This window comes from Mastacembelus armatus, chromosome 21, assembly GCF_900324485.2.
Source record: "Mastacembelus armatus chromosome 21, fMasArm1.2, whole genome shotgun sequence".
NCBI classification, from domain to species: domain Eukaryota; kingdom Metazoa; phylum Chordata; class Actinopteri; order Synbranchiformes; family Mastacembelidae; genus Mastacembelus; species Mastacembelus armatus.
In genome coordinates this window covers 10,637,888-10,652,573 of record NC_046653.1, presented here as the reverse complement: position 1 = coordinate 10,652,573, position 14,686 = coordinate 10,637,888, and positions in this window count along the sequence as shown.

Below are 14,686 nucleotides of genomic sequence, written 5' to 3'. Positions count from 1 at the left end.
TATTCCTTTGTCCTCTTGTGTGTTTCCTTGTCAGCAGAGAAGACATGACAAGTTCTTTCCGGCCTTTCCCCAAAGTAAGCCAGTTCAGGTTTTACCACAGTCCATCTGTCAGCCAGCCAACCAGTCAGTCAGTCATACCGCAATAGTCCTGCAGGAATGTAGGGGAGTCCAGCCCTGGGTTAGCCCCACTCATTTCGTTTGCAGTGTGATCATGCTGACGACCAGAAGGTGGAAAAATGCATACAACTGTAATGGTAATGTAAATAGGTTCTGTTGAAAAGCCATAAACGTTACATGGTTCACATATGTGTAATCTGCTTCTAAAGCCAAAATGCATAATTTGGTGCTTTTGAGTATGGATCATATTCTCCTTATGATCAAAATTATGCATGTTATAAAGCTAGTCGATTGACTTGTTTAAGATTGTCATAGGGCTCTGATGTACTGTTTTTCCCTTGTTCCCTCTCATGTACCAGCATAAGGAAAGTAAAGCTATTTACTTTTGTGTTAATTCTGCCTGACATTTACAATTACCGCTGTGTTTGGTTGCAGCAGGGCCAGCTTTAATAGGGCTGTTGACTGTCAAACTTGGTTAAGACTCTTCAGATCTCAGCCCTCCTTTCATGGGGACCTTATTGTGTGTGTGCGCATGTGTGTGTGTGCAGAGAACGGCTGTAAGTGTGTGCTTTAGGGTATAGTTCTAAATTGACGTGAACATTTGAAGTATGACTGGCATTCATGGGACATTTTTTGTGAGACTTTTTGCGTTTGTGTCAACATGTGCACCTGTGTACATCTAGAAAGGCTTTTGACCCAGCGAGGGCCTTCATAAACCAGATGGAACTCACTTTTGCATTGAGAAATGATAAAACCTTTCCATGTCCGGTGACAGTCATAAGAGGGAAAACAACATTAACAAGCAAGGCAGTATCAGCTGGGTTTTCATGCTCTCTGATTCTAACTTCCTCTCCAGTTACAAGCGTCCAAACAGTTCAGGGAAGTGGCTGCTGTAATTCACTAATGACTTGTACAGTTAGCGGGGGACAGATAGTCAGACACACAGACTCGTGGGGACTGTCAGACATGTTGGTATTGATTTGGTAAGATGACACTTTGTCCTAATGGAGGCATTATGTTGTTAATACAATCTTATACTAGGCCACTGGAGGAACTACCCTAACATTTATGGGCAATAAAAGCCTTTTTGCTTTATTGATCACGTTTCAATACATGTATACCTACATATACTGTATGGACGGGAAATTATTCATTAAGGTATGAAACATGTTTTGCAGTAGTATTACCGAGGATTTTAGCCATGTTTGGAAAATGACAGAACTCATATCTCACTCAGTGTTTCTATTAATTTAATTGTGCGATATGTCCAGCATTGCTTTGCTTTATATTTATACATAATCACACTTCTACAAATAGATGCTGAGGACTGGAGTTAGTTCTGATCTTGAAATGAAGTGTTTTCTAATAATCGTGTCACACAATAGGGTTTGACAGGAAAAGGCTTCGAACTAGCAACTTTCTGTAAGCCACTTATTAATTTACAATCACCACCTCTGCTTTAAAGAAACCATACAAAAAAGAAAAAAATAGCAATTATAGTGTCAGATGTGAAAGTTAATTGATCCCTAAGGTGAGAGTAGCAAACAAATGTGTGTGATTAAGTAAAGGTGAAAAAATTAGAGCATATTTATTATTTCAATATTTTCTAGTTTCTGTCTATTTTTATTGGACAAAAAATAGCTTTCAATATAATGGGTGTTTTTACCATATCAGAGAGAAACATATGACTGAATAAGATAAGAAAATCGACAAACCACTTATAGACTTACAACACATCACACAGGATACAAATATACGAAGTTTTTTAAAGGGTCAATGAGGAAGAAAACCTGTTTAAATACAAGAGCAGAAGAAGAATTAAAAAGTAGTAATACAAGACTAACGTTAGCCACTGATTAAATCTTATATTTAAGTTTGGACCACACCTTGGTGAACTGAAATACTGCAAACTCTCAGATAAGACTCAGACAGACACTTGTACATACGCACACGGGGCAGTTTGCCTACTTTCCCTTATAACGGTGGAATGGTTATCAAATTCCTTATAATGATGTGATGGTCTGCTAGCGACTCGGCCTCTCTGGACGGAAAATGTGAGGAGAGTTCTTTGTAAAGGTCCAGTCTGATCAAGTACACACTCCACACAAACTCCCCAACTCTCCCTTCCTCCCTTATCTCCCATCTGAAAATGAGATCGAGAGGAATATTTCTATCGTATTAAGCCGCTTTGTTTGGAGACACAGCCCTCGTCAAGCTTGTAAATTCTAGGAGCAAAAATAGCTTAAAGGAATAATCACTTCATCCTACTTGGAAAGTCCTTCTTCCTCCATCATTTGTTGTACAAAAAATATGCGCTGTTTTCACAGTGTAATCATACGATGGAAGAACATCATCAGTGCATGAGGAATGTGAAGGAAGGTGAACAGTGTGTGTAAAGGTTAAGGGAGTTTGGCTTTCATTTAAGGCAGTTACTCTCTGATAGCAAAAAGGACATGTCTGTGCTCAAATTAGGTCACTAGATAAAAATTGAGGGAAAAGGGAGGAAGAAAATGCAAAGACCTTAATTTTAGTTGTTTGTTAAATATTCAATACTCCCATTTCTTAGAGCCTTGACCGGTTATTCTAACATCACAATATGAGATGTTTGGTTGGAAAAAGCACTCATGAATGTAACTCCTCACAAATAAATAGAAATCAGAAACCATGTTATGAAGGGTAGATATGTTATGCTGTTTTATTGTTCAAAAGCCAAAAAGCCTAACCAGTGGTTTATGCTGCCAAGAAAAAATAAAAAGGACATTTAGCTGGATTATTTTTAATCAATAGCAACTTGAGAATTTCAGATTGCCTTTCAAATCTTGTTCATAAAATATATAAATCTACATAAATAAAATATAAAATATATAACACACTGTTCTCTTTTAAAAACTATCAGTAGTTGTGTATGTTTTCTTATCGAAGTCCTATTGACTAACCAAAACAGTTTTTAAGGTTGAATGTTTTGCTGTAAATCTGAAGATGGATAGAAAAATAGTAGAACGATACTCATTGTGTTACATGTATAAAACACTGATTTCTTACATTAGAGCTTGTGATGATTTATAGAGGAATTTTCCAAGGAAATATCAGTCCTGGTCTTTTATTTATACTCCACATATTTCAGTTTCAGTTGTCTCACCTCTGTAGAGCTTGGAAATCTCATCTGACAGCCTGAATCCCAATCTGGGTGAGATCAGAAACTAGTCATCAGAGCTCAGACCATCTGTTTACACCAAGACGAGCCACAGAGCTCTGACTCAGGGTTACCCAACACCCCCAGACAATGCAGCTGAATCCCAGTGAAAACTCAGGCCTCATGAGGCAGAAGCCCCGGCACTTCATAACCGTTCCGATTCAGGACAGGAGTACAGTGCAGTGTTGTGGAAGTGATATTTATGAATAAAGTTAAATGAATAAGGTTTAGCTGATATATTGACCTGCCAAAATATGATGTCATTTAGTAAGCATTTTCCACGTCTTGCTGGATATTGTGGAAACGTGGATATGCATTCACTAATTGGATGAAAAGGCATAACTTTTTTTGATGAATATCCATCACATGATTTACTACAGATGCAGGCTGTCTGAATATAAAACCTTATAATAAACAAATTTCCAGTGGGTCGGCCAACAACAACAGACATTAGCAAGCAATTGTCTCATCCCCCAGCTACATTATTCCCATACACTGGGTAATTCCCCCTTTGGCGTAATTACATGTAAAAGCCATTATCATCTGGGTCCATGCTAATCATATTTTGAGGCTGGGCTCTAGGGCAATTGTTGAAGTTTCTGTCAATGTGTAGAGATAGAAATGTAGCCCTGGCACTGGCATAGCTGCAGCTGCTTCCTTTTTCTGGTCTCAACCCCAAAACCACTACAGATTGCTTTTCACACTGCCCTATAGAGAGCTATGGACCATAGTTTTACAAGTCTTGGAGTTTTATTCTTGTTATCGCACCTTTAGAGTTGGCATTTCTTTCCCCGGGATGAGAGCCAATGTAGCATGGCTCAGCCACAGTGGAAAGAGAGACAGAGAAGAGACAGAAGCGGCAGAGAAATTAGGCCGGAGAGAAGCGGGGAACAACAAAGGGAAGGGAGAGCAGGATGGAGAGTTTCATGTTAACAGTGTATGTAGTGACAGCTGCCACAGAGCCTCTTGCTCTTTGGAAACACTTACACATTCATCAGTCAAAAAAGCTGCACCTGCACCACCGTTTATGTGTGACCATGTGAGAGAGATAGGGACATACTGTACATATTCAAACATATGTCACATATGTTAAATCCTGTATTGCATATGTCTTGCATGAGCTTTGTCACATTTTATATTTCCTCCCACTTGACCTAAATTCACTGTTTTCACAACACTTTCACTGATCCAGAGACATAAACAGACTTTTATACTGAAGGCCCATACTGTACAAAAAATGGAAGGTTTAGAGTGAACCTAGATGACATTGTGTGCCAGTGTTATTAAGACTACAAAATCACTCAGGAATTCAGTAATTTCTGCATCATTTCTCTTTTGACAGAGTAAAAAAGGAACCACAACAGAAAAAGATGCCACAACTTATTAACATATTCATTTAGTTTTTTTTTTGTTTTTGTTTTTTTGGTGGTTTGTTTTTGCCAAAATCAAAGCTAGAGCTGATGCCAGGGACTGGTCACCAGCTCAGTTTTAAATGTTCTCAAAAAACCTTTCAGTGGAACTTTCCATAATTTTAATATGTACATGCAAAATGTGAACAAATATATTCATAACTACTAAGTCTCATGAAACATTCATCAGGGCAATAGGCGGTAATGATTCTGGCGTCACATTGCTCAGGAAAATATATGGCTCCTAATTACTATGCCATCAAGCATATTTGGCTTCTCAATATAGTATTTCATACATAATGTGGGCTTGAATCACAGTCGGAGGCAGATTTGTACTCTGTCACCATCTCTCCAGACTCTGCTTCTGTTTAATCCAGACACTTTAAAGAAAAAAAAACACACTTGGATATATTTAGATATCTACTGTATTGTCCATCAAATTTTAAGGCTGCACTAATCATTAAGATGTTACAGTTCAGTGAGTTACTTGTAAACTCAGTCACCAAATGTTTCATTGTTTGTTAACTTTATGACATGTTAGGTTTACAAATTAGAAAATGAGTAGTTATTTATTGATTGGTATATTTAGTGGTGTAAAGTACTGCATATCATAACTCATCCTTCTTTACCTCAGTTATCATTCACAGTCATAAACCAAAATGAACAATGTCTGTAGCTTGATGAACTTTGGAAAATAAATGGCAATATCTTCTTACAGTTTTGCAAATGTTTAAATTAATTATCTGTTTGTTTTCTTTGTTTTACTTTTGCAGCTTCTTCATCTATCCTTATTCCATGCTTCACATTTAAGAGACATTTTCAGCAGCAACAGAAATTGTCTGATCACCATACCTCCAGGTATTTCCACTGTTATCATTTGAATTTTCATCATATATTTCTTTTTCTAACAAACTTAATATCTATATTGTGGAATACATTGTAAAATATAATTTAACAAAGATTTTTAGCTACAAAACTGACATTTTAATTGTTATTTTGTGATTTTATGATGTTTTGCTGCTGATTTAACTGTTAATTATTTTTGATTAAATTAATTCTTTTAATTGTCTCTTAGGTTGTCATGTTGGGTTTGCATATTAAAACATGTTTTACATGTTGTATTCCTTATATTTTTAACTGAGTGACATTTGTTTTGTTTTAACATCACATACTCTTATTTTTTTTTTTGCATGTCTTTGTCTGTTTGCTTTCATTGTTCATATAATGTCACTTTTTATTATTGTATACTGGGTATTCTCTTTAACTTATTTTACAGGGAAAGCTACAGATTTACTGTTTTTGTAAACCCAAAGAACTACAGTGAAAAGTGGTATTTTATTGAATTCATGTTATACAATAGATGTTATTACATGTATTAGAATTTAGGTGAAGAAAGATGAGAATAAATGGGGGGAAGTATAGTGTACCTAAATAACAAAATAGGTTGCTTTTAGGTGTTTTCTATAAAAATCCATATGATCATTACAAAAACAAGTCCTGCAGTGTAAGCATTTTCTAAACAATTTTCATAGGGTTAGGAAAATATCACTGATGGTTAAAAGAATCAAATGTGATGAGATATTGCTTCCAGTGTCAAAATCAGGAGCTCAACCTAGTCTTCCACTCTGACCTCCAATTTTAAAATATTATGTGACATTAAGACTACTTCAGGATTTGTTGTAAGAAATGTTCAGTGAGTTTCTCAAAGCACCTCAAAATCAAACCCTGAAAAAAAGGTCAGAAAAACTTTTAAAAAATACTGCAGCTGTGGTAGAGGTCTCAAAACTCATAACAACATCCTCTACTTCTTGTTACCAAGTCATATGGAGGACAATTTGGAAACATATAAAAGAACTTTAACATCACATGTCCTCTGAAATCTGCTCCTCATAAAGCAGATTATCCAGCTTTCAATTAATACCAGAGTTGAACTGCAAACCACTGAGCAGTGCAGCCTAATTCCTTACGTTAAACAGGACCAGGCTTTGGGTGTGAGTGTGTGTATGTGTGTGTGTGTTTCTGTTGACGGGTTCACTCATTTTTTCCATCATCACAGTACAATTGCAGTATAAAAGTCATAATATCCTAAATCTAGACCTCTGCAGTCAGTGCACTCATCAAAAAATGCACAGACACTTTCTCCCTCGTACACACACTTTAAGGAGTAGGGTAATCATCAGCCATCTCCAGGAAGCTTCCACAGCAGAGGTTACATAGCAATCATTGTCTGCTGAAAAGAGAGGGGAAGTGTGGTTAGCTTATGAATTCCATCATCTCACTAGCATTCAGCAACATGAGATGTGTCATGGGAGCTTCCCAACCATTCATTTCCAAATACATCGCTGAAAGACATTGGATTGAAATGGAAATGCTGTGATTAATGGGCTAAAAGTGACAACATCACCCACTGTATTACACCCCTTAGACAAAATCTGAACCTAATAAATGAAAATGAAAGGATTTTTTTTGAATGGGGGCAGAAATAACTGAAAGAGTGATCAGTACTTGACCAAAACATCCATCCATCCATCCATTATCTATACTCGCTTATTCCTAACCAGGGTCACGGTGATCTGCTGGAGCCTATCCCAGCTCTCTTTGGGTGAAAGGCAGGAGTACACCATCCATACACAGGTCAGCTTGACCAAAGTACTTGAAGGTTAATATGTGGAATAATTTTTGTTTATATTTGTATATGAGATACTATTCAAATTTTCATCTCATTTTTTTTTCAGCTTGTCAACAAAGGTTATACTGGTGAAAATAAGCATCCAAACATTCAAAAAAACGTCTCTGCCACTCCTGCAACATTAGCCCCTCCTCCAAATTATCATCCATATGCTCAGTATTTAACAAACACTAGAGAAATATGGGTAATTTGGTTCTTCAGAACCCCAGAGCACAATATACTTTATTAGCCAAGTTGCATATTCATTGTTACATTTTCTAAGGGTAGACATTAGTTCATCATTTTGTAATACACTTTGTAAATAAGTGTGCACTTTATCAATGATTATAATGCTAAAGCAATGCTCAAAGTGAACAAATGCCTTTGTATTGTCATTGAAGTGGCACTATCTGTGGCTCTGTTCAGAATCAAGCAAGATGTGTGTTGTTCAATTCAGTCTGGGCCGTACAAATTGTCCTCTTGGCTCGCATGAAAGAATATAAGGCTGGATTACAGGCCTCTATAGACCTAGTGTTAATGTTTAATGCGTGCCTTAAGGCTGAGTATGCTTATTACAGATTGGTCAAAACAACTGTTGCATTTCAGAAAGTCTGTTGCACGGATCGAGCTGTGGATAGAGCTGTTTATACTGTACTTTATAATCTAAGCAGTATAACTATAACAGACTGTGGTGGCCAATGCGGCTGGCATGATGTCTGCTGCCTTAATGTGCGAAGAGCTGGCCTGCTGGAGAGTCGCAGGGGATTTGCTGATCCGTTATTGATGTTTAATGCTGCAGTTGTGTATGCGCAGTTGTGAAGCTGCAGTTGTTGTGTATGTAGGGAAACAGGGAGGTGATATTGGTAGCAAGTGTGTGAGGAGATTGTGAGGAGGCGTTTGCACTGCACATTCTGTGTAATCTTTTATTGTACGTATAAAACAATCAGACAACAGTTGCTACTCGAAACAAGATGAAAAAAAAAACAGGGCACTGATTTTCACACTCAGATCCCACTCCGATGTGAGCATGTGCATGCATGAAGAAGGCTGTAGTTAGCTTAAATTTGAAACTATCAGAATGGATACCAACAAGTTTTTACAGTAAGTATTATTAAAGCCACCACGTACCATTAGAACATAAGAACAGAAGGGTTCAGAGTGGATATTATTTTTGTGTAAGGCAGGGCATTTTTCTAAATAATGACTAATTCACTTTAATTTTATGCAATTTTTTAGTTAGCATGTCAGTGTCCTTATATGTAAATAGTGTAGATCACAGTTTGAAAGGAACCTCTTAGTAAGAGTGGTGGTGTGGTGTGTGAGGTTTGCCCCTCACATGGAAAAAGCAAAGCATCAGTGGAATAAAACTGATGATGTTTGTTTGAGTAAATCCCTAAACATGACCAAAACTGAAAACATGTACATGCGCTCAGCTGTTTGTTTAGTACATGCTGTCATTAGGGGATTTGACATTGTTTCTAAACATGTCACAAATGGCTTACATTTCCTTATGGAACAATTCTGTGTCTGTCTTACCCTGGCTGAATTAAGGACTGACATATGATTAATAAAGGCAGTAAATCAAGGACCACCATGATGGAGCATGAAGGCAGTGTAGAAGCTACATTAAGAACTTTTTACAGCATTTTTAAACATTTTTTGACCGGGTTTATACAGTTTGGTATTATGCCAGAAGCTGGAAAGGTCTAAACTGTAAGGCTTTAGAGGGTTTTAGAGGTAGGTAGGTAACTGGATGGACATTTCTCTTTGTTGATTATTGATGGTCATATCCTTAAAGATACCCATCCATCCTTTATATACCCCATATTCCTATCCAAGGTAAAGGGGGGCTAGTGGGGCTATCTCAGGTGACATTAAGTGAGAGGCGGAGTACACCCTGGACAGATGACCAGTCTATCACAGGACTGATGCATAGAGACAGAGAGTCACACTCTCATTCACACCTACAGGCAATTTAAAGTCACCAATTAACCTAACAAGCATGTGTTTAGACTGCGGGTGGAAGCTGGGGTACCCAGAGAGGAGAACCCCCCTGCAGGCACAGATGTGGGAGTGCTAACCACTGTTTTGCCTCGCCGCCCTATGCTACAAGTATGTTGGATGTTAATATTAAGAGGTCTCATAAAATATCATTAGTCTAAACATGTTTATCTAAAGTGTATTGTTGTCAAACAAAACCACATCATACTGTATATATGTAGTAGGTCTACAATAATGACTATATATATTTATACTTGATTGGTTTGATTGATAGGGGGTCAGGTCAGGTCAAAGTGGTTACTGTGCCCACTCAGTTGAATTCTTTCACTGACAAAAACAACTAAACAAATAAACAAACAAATTTGGGGATGAATTGTTTCTTCGTGTATCCTCTCTCTAGCCAATTAAAAACAACTACCATATCCGCATTGATGACCTGCCAATCAATCTTCTTAATTGGTTGATGTGGCAGGTGGGCGGGACTAAAGGGGATGGTGTGTTTGTGCTCAGCACGATTAGCTCAGGTGCTACAGGTAGCATGTACAAAACGTAACCCTCCTAAACTCAGCTGACTTTAGAGCCAAATCTGCCAACAGGACAACAAGTCAGTCAAAGTAGACGCCAAAACGTTTCCACTCACATGTAACATGGTGGAAGAAAGTACCGGACCCAGAGTTAACGACAAACCGAGCCGCAGAGACTAACGCGATTACCGTGGCTTGGGTCACGTAGCGGGGGAGATGGAGTCGTGCCTTTGTGGGACAGTTTGGGCTGCAACGACAATAAAACGCACCATGTGCTTAACAAATGCTGTAATTGACGAATCAGGAAGAACTGCTGCAAAACAGTAACAAGCAGGAATCACGACAGTGGAAAGTACTGAAGGCCACTTTAGGTGTGTTGGCCCTAAAGCTCCCTATGTGGTGAGGACCCCCCCATGTGCCTAAGTCAGTCTCTGCTCTGAGACCGTGCAAGGTCAGCTTTTATCTAATGTTGAGGATATTTAGGAGCCTCATCCGTCGACCCCAGCTCTTCTCATGGTGAGTACATAAATACACGTGTATGTGCTTTGAGAAAACGCTGTGCTTTGTTAACGTGTTGTGGTTTGCGCCTTTGTAATTGTGTCTGTGTTTCTGGATCAAAGCGCATGCAGGATGAATGACTGCTGGTGCTGGGCCCGGCTTTGGATGGCTGATGTTTAGCCTTTCATGTGTATAGGCTGTGCATGTGTTGGCCCATAGTCTGGGCCTGGGTTTACTTGTATATACAGTATAAATCCTTCTTACAGTATGTGAAACATGTTGAGCTCATGTCCTCATGAGCTTCTTTGCTCATGCACGTTACAGAAGTACATTTACACCCTCTACCTTTATCTTTTATTTTTCCTGTAGCAGGACGATAGTAGTAATAATGCACTTAATGAAAGGTGAGGTAACAAAAAAATATATGCCCATGTATCAGAACTGATTGCCCATCCGTTCCTAATCCTCTGGCACCGACCCTGACCTCTATCTGTAATGTTGTGGGTCCGCTTAACTTGTTCTTCTCTGACAATTATAGCAGGTTTAACATCCTACATGCAGCACATCTTACATGTATACAGAATTTTTTAACTCCTGCTTTGATCAGCAAATTAAACAGCCAGAGTAAGTAAGTGAGTGAGATGCCAAGGTTCATGTGCTTTCTGCCTAAAAAAATAATAGCAGATGGATGATGCTAATTGGCTTTTTGAAACTCTTAAGAGGGAGGGAAGGACACATGGTTGTGTTGACAAAAATGTGTTTAATCCCCTCTGCCAGATAAACAAACATGCACAAGGTTAAAGCTGCACTCTGATAATGTACAGGAGGAATGCAGAATGTCAAGCTAATCCATGAAGATCGGGTTTTATCTAAATCCAGACCTCTATGTGTTTTCACATGTATTAGTCTCAGGAGAGAAACTGTTATTTGTGTAAAAGTCCAACCTGCCATAAAACTCTGTTGTAGATACTGCGCATTTCCATATCTCTGTTTTTAGTTTATTTTTTACTGTTTTCTGGCACCATATGTCAGCTTACTAGTTGTCTACTGCGTTTACATTCATGTCTACTCAATACAGCTTACATTTGAGCATGTATATTTAGGGTAAATACAAGGCAAAGAACAGTATTAGTTCTTTGTATTCAGCCTGTGTATTGTTGATTGAGGACAGAACAAAAATTGACCAGATGATAGTGAAGTGTAAAACAGTATAAAATACATATTTCTGAGTAAAAACACAGCATTTAAGTATGTTATGAGTTGATGGTTTACACAATGCATGAACCACCAACTGATTTTCCTTTTCCCATTGTAACAACCATATTATTTTATCTTTCTCAACAAATTCTCCATGTAAGAAAAACAAATAGATGCCAGAAATCTACAACTTGACCATCTCTGAGATAGACCTGAACGTTTTCCACCTCCAGTGGTGCTGCAGTGTGGTTGACCCTAACCTCTGACCTATGTGTAAAAAGAGGGAAAGAGAGGAATAATTTGTCTGCAGGGACCAGTAAAGTATCATGTTAAATTCATAGTCTCCTTCTTTATGTTCCAGTCAGTCTGTAGAACAGAATTAAATAATAGTTTTATGAGAACTTTATAGTTTTCAAATTAAAAAAAAATCCCCAAATTCCACCATAACCAGTAGCAATAAGAAACAATGGTTAAACTTTTTTTTTCTACTAAGCTACTTGCCTCACCACTCCTGTTGCCTCTGCCAAATAACAAATAAACAAAAATATTCTAGTCCTGATAACCAGAGACTGAATTGTGTATATTATTATTGTGTGGCAACAACTGAACCAGAAGCCGTTCCTCTCCCATCTCGAACTGTCTAAGATGATGGAGCTGCAAACGGAGACATAACTCTGTTGCAACACACTTCTCCGATTTCTGCATATCTCCCACATGTCCTTTGGCATTGGTCTTAAGATCCAGAACTATCATTAAATCACCACTAAGGCCTAGTTCATGGGATAGTGAAGCAATGCAGTGCCCTGGTGACCTCTCTGGAGCTCTACTGTCCACTTTATCGGTAAATCAGTCTACTGACGCTTTCCCAAGGCTGCTCTGACTATGAAGGTCAGGGACAGGGAGGATGTGACCTGAGAGGGCACAGGCCAAAGGGAAAGCAGAATCCCACTGAGAGTCTAAGAGACTGCAGGGAGCGAGAGTGATGGGGTCTGATATATAGAAGCACAAAAACAGAAAGAACAGAGCGTTTGATGGATAGAGGAACAAACTTGTGAAAAGGACTACCTACTGTGGTTTGGTATGTAAGGAGGAAAACACACACACATACTGACCCACATAGAACCCCTAACATATGCTAAGTTAAAAGCTAAGCAAAAATGAATAGAAGTGTTTAAGGGTATGATTTATTTGGTTTAAAGTACTGATATATCTCAATTTGCAGCTTGTTTAAAACCAGCCTTTTCAAATCAGTTTCACACATTATATTTCTCACATCACCCAAAATTGCGTGACTTTTGAATAATATTCGAATAGCTCCCAACAAATATCAAATAGCATTTTAGCTCGAAATGATAATTCCTAGTGCAAAGATGAATGAGATGACTTTGGTGTTCTTCAAGTTAAGCAATTTAACTTAAGTTTTTGTTACACTGTGACTAAATCCTCCTGCTACTATGAACGAACCATTGTTCATAAAATTCCTACCATCCAGATGTCTCCTTGACTGATAGAAGAGCTCGCCAGAAAAGATTAAAAGAATTCAGCAACGACTGAGCCTCTTTCTGGATGACTGAGATCAATACAGCGGAAAGATCCCAGAACTAAAAATCTTTTTAAAGATTTTTCCTTGCAAAGTTTTTGATGCATATATTGTAAGATGTTTAATTTGGAATATCAGGTTTATCCCAAAGTTGTGATCTTGTAAGGTCATTCAAGCACAGTGGTTATCAACTTTGTTAGGGTTGTGCAAAGAACCCCAAATATAAACCAATACTCACTTTAAAACCATTTCACTGGTTAAATGCTTTGATAAGCTGTAAGAAAGGCAAAAAAGTTACCTCTATTTCTTTTTATACACATGATTACAAGGTTATGCATCCCAATGACTTTTTTTTAGTACCAACAAGTATTTGACACATTTGCTAAAATGTTAATTTTCCAATGCTTTGGTTAGTGACCAACCACCTGACAAATACACCATATTCCCATCAACTTCACCTGTACTTAGTTTCATAACATGCCACACTAACATGGTGAACATAAAGATTCTGCCTAGCTAATATCAGAAAGTTAACCTCATCACTGTGAGCATGTCAGCGTGTTAACTTTAACCTACATTTCAAAGAAATATTTACACCTACAGCAAGTACATTCTCATGGAACTGCTGGGTTTGCTGTGGAGACTGTAAATAGTGTCTTGTTTCTGTTCTTTGAGGTAAACAGTAAACAAAGCTCTACTTTAAACAAAGGAAAGAAAATACTTAAAAGTTGTTAAACATACCTGTGTAATCAAAGGCAATATATTCTAATGGCTGTGCAATAAATGTTTGTGAGGCTTGAAATGTTCAGGTTTTATTGACCCTGACAAAGAGGTTTCAATTTAACTACGTCATTTCTGACTCTGTTGTTACTGGTGTTATATTGGATTGCATTATATTAAGAGGTGTCTCCGATATTCTACCGCTTCATCTCTGTGTTGCCAATTAAAGAGAAGGAACACCAGAAGAGACCTCATAGAAGCTGTTGCAGAACGTGTTTGATGTATGGATGAGAGGATGGAGGTGTTGTTAATGAACAAATACTTAATTAGATCAACCTGGTTTTATGAAAGCACTCTCTGAGCGACAGTAGTTCACGTGCATGTGCGCACAAACACACACGGACACACACAGGCATACTGTAGCTCATAGCAAAGGCACTTCTGGCCCAGGAGTGAGGTGAAAATAGCATTTTCTTCTCATCTGAGGCTTCATTCAAGGTTAGCCAAGTGAGAAAGAGCTTACCACACAGAGTAATAAAACAGCCTCACAGTTATGTGTCTCTTAGAAGGGTGGAATATTGACTCCTCCACCTCTCTCTCTTTTTTTATTTTTTTTATTTTACTGGCTCATCTTGGTGGTGTACATGGAGGATCCCTGTTGTTTGAAGTACTAAGTATTGAGTTGTGTGAGAGGTGCTAGTGTAGTGTGATAATTAAATTAAATTCTATATGGGATGTTGGCAGTCTATTGGCTGGCATTTTCTGAAATCGCTGGTGGGTGGGATCACTGCTTGTTTTAAAAAATGTATTTTTCATAAT